The sequence below is a fragment of the Telmatherina bonti genome, assembly GCF_933228915.1.
Source record: "Telmatherina bonti genome assembly, chromosome: 1".
Classification (NCBI taxonomy): Eukaryota; Metazoa; Chordata; class Actinopteri; order Atheriniformes; family Telmatherinidae; genus Telmatherina; species Telmatherina bonti.
This window is the reverse complement of record NC_136619.1, coordinates 23,956,481-23,959,764: the sequence shown is the minus strand read 5'-3', so window position 1 is coordinate 23,959,764 and position 3,284 is coordinate 23,956,481.

Sequence of the window (3,284 nt, the reverse complement as noted above, 5' to 3'; positions counted from 1 at the left end):
GCACATCTGTGAGTTTGTGTGTGTGTGTGTGTGTGTGAGGGTGTGGCAGTGTGTTACTTGAAGAAATGTTTAATTGTGCTGAAGGATAAATGCATGCAGGGAAAAAGGGATAAAAAGTTTTTCTTTTCTGGTCCTGAGACAAGCATCGTATGCTGGAACATGGTTAGATTGAAGAAGATTGGTACAGCTTCTTCATCACTTGTTGATTATAAGGCTACAGGCTAAGTTAGCTAAAGACATACAACCCAGTGGCATCAGAATCCATCTACCTGCTCCTCTAAAGCTCACTGACATGGCATATTTAGATTATTGCTTAACCAAAGGAAATTAAGTATTGAACAACTCTGCTGGGAGCAGTGATGTTCTTGAGTCCTGCCCAGTTTCCTAGCAACACTGCAAGCCAAAAGAAGTCAAATAACCATTTTTAAGAGTGCAAACATTTCTTACATGAAATAAACAAGATGGGACGTGTTGAACAGGGAATTCAAAAGTTGTTAGGTAGATTTTGTTTTGCCTTTTTACTGAGTTGTGCACAGAAATCTCCCTGGCCAACTTTCAGATTATACTGTCAGATGACAGTGATAACTGTATTCTCATCTTTATCAGCACAGAAAGGACAGATTTGACGAAGATTCCCCCTCAAAAACCTGCAAAAGCTATTTTCCTTCACAAGTGCACTGCAGGTCTGAATGTGAGAGTTTTGTTATCATGAGACAAAAGTGTGAAGAAGAAGAGACATTTTTATCTTCTTCGCACTTTTTCATTTTTATTTCTTTTACTTCTTACTTTTTCTTCCAATTAATGTTTTTTTCTTTTTCTTTTTGTGTGTATATTTTGGGGGAAAAAAAAGAAATCTCACCCACCATGAATGTCTAGAGGATTGTCAGAAATGTCAAAAAAGATAAAAAGGTTGTCATTTCTGACATTATTTATGAAAGTTTATCACTGGAGTGGAAGGGAAACATGAGTCCTTTCTGCTGATTATCTACCTCGGTTTGCCTCAGGGCAACTTTTCCACTGTTTATTTAATAACTACTAATACTTATGTTCTGTAATGGGCTGCTTCAGTTATATTACATGTTGAACTTCCTGATTACTTTTTTCGTGATTGTGCTTTTTTTTTTTTTTTCTTGAGTTGTTGGATTTATTGGATGGTAAGGGCGCTGCAGCTTCTTGAAACACACACACGTCTCTATTTATCTCCTCAGGTGTCACTGAGGTACTGAGCCAGTATTAATAATTTTTTTTGTTTCATTTTGTCCATTATTGAGCAATGGTATGAAAGAAATAATGAATGTCAGGTTTTGTTTTGTATGTCAGTGTGCAGCTGCCCTTGCTATTCCTGTTTTATACTACCTCGTTTATGAGTTACTTTTATTGTTTTATCGTTTTCCTAAACTCAGGGAACATGGTTTAGTACATTTGAAAAGTCATGTAGCTTTACATGGTGAACTGACAGGGTATCTTCTCAGTACTAAACTACTGTAGTGTGTAATTGCCTGATAGAAAATGCTATGAATGTATCTCTGACATTGTGTGCCAGTAGCTCAAAAGTTAGCGCTGCCTTCTCCACAAATGTCTGTTTTACAACAAACTCCTGCGTTTGTTGACGTCTTCATTTGCGTAAAATTTCACACCAGAAGTGCTTGCAGTGGCATGTCGGAATAGAAAAGCTTTACAATTGGCCTTAATGTGGAAAGCGTCTCTCAGATGGGGAAACCAAAGCCTAATCTCTCTGAGGGAGCAGCTCCACGTGAGGATGCGACACATGAAGAATGACTGTAATGAAAGTAGCGGAAGTGTTTAATCAGAGATTGAAGTGAAGAATGAACACCGTGAAATGTTTTACCTCCAAAAAAAATCTATTTTTCTTAGAAGAATGTTCTTCAGTGGAATACACTTTGTAGTTAATTTGTAGGGGTTTTTTCTATGCTGTAGAGTAGATTAAAATTAGCACTTGTCTGCAACATAGTTTTGTATTACAGGCCAATGTGCAGCGGTGACTTGACGCTATTACCCAAAGAGTTGTTTGCTGATTTAGTTTATTTTAGTGTCTCAACTAATCTCTGGCAGAAGGTTACAGAGGAATGAGAAATAATCAAAAGACATCAGACCAAAGATGATACTCTGCCTTGGAGATCAGTAGAGGCTCTTTTCCCCAAACAAAGCCTTGCACATTAGTGGCCTTGACCCGCAACAGAGTGCAGATGGTTGTGGGTTCAAACTCTGAGGAAGTGCCATCAGGAACTTCATGGAGTGACTTTTAATAATCAAAATTATGCACACTGACCAAATTGTCCTTTCGCAGAGTTCTTAGTAAAATGTTGCAAACAGATATCTGTACATTGTAGGTGAATATTATAAGAGATAATTACAGTCTATTATATTGATTAGCGGTCTGTGTTGCAACTGTGCAGTCGTGTGTAAATGTGCATCCACTGATTTTTCTCCTTATAAATGAGGGGAAAAAATTTATAAAAATGATTTAAAAGGTTGTATTTGAGAGATTACTTTAGAAATGATTAAGTATGCGATTATATTCAGATTGAATATCTATATTTTGATAATGCATTCATTCTTTTTAGCACCCACAAATTAAGGTTATTGCAAATTTGAATTGTTTTATGACCTGAGAGGTTGCAAAAAAATCAGTGGGTGTGCAAATTATGTCACGCTTCTGTAATTTTAATCAGAGGACTCTGCAGAGGATTCAATCATGGGAAACAAGAGGTGAAACAATCAGTTTAACTTTCTTTAAAAAGGCAAACAATATAAACCAAAGATTTTTTTTATGTCACCGTTGCATATTGGCTTAAGAATGATATAAATATAAAGCATCCCATCATTGTGTGAAATGTCATTTTCAGTGTTTTTATGCTCATTTTTAGTAACTGCACGAGGTGTTGGACTATGAGAGAGCAGGAGGGAAGCAATCAATTTCTCACATAATCAGCTTTTCCTCTTTTTGAATCTGTCATTCAGGATAAAATGTTTTTGATGAAATGGTGTCATGTCATACTGCAAGGACAGAATTGTTTACTGTAACTTCACTCTATATATTCTGTATTAAGGGAGCTTTAGGGCCCAATCCTAAATCTGGAAAAAAAAAAATATTTCCTGAACCTACATCACAGTTCAGGACATGTGTCGTGAGTATGCAAACTTCCTGCTTCACAAAAGAAGCCACGACTGGAATCGTATGGGTTCTAAGTTGGGTCTTAATAACTCATGCAGTTACACAAATGCTACCTCAAGTGTCTATTTTTGTTGTTGGTGCAGACTTG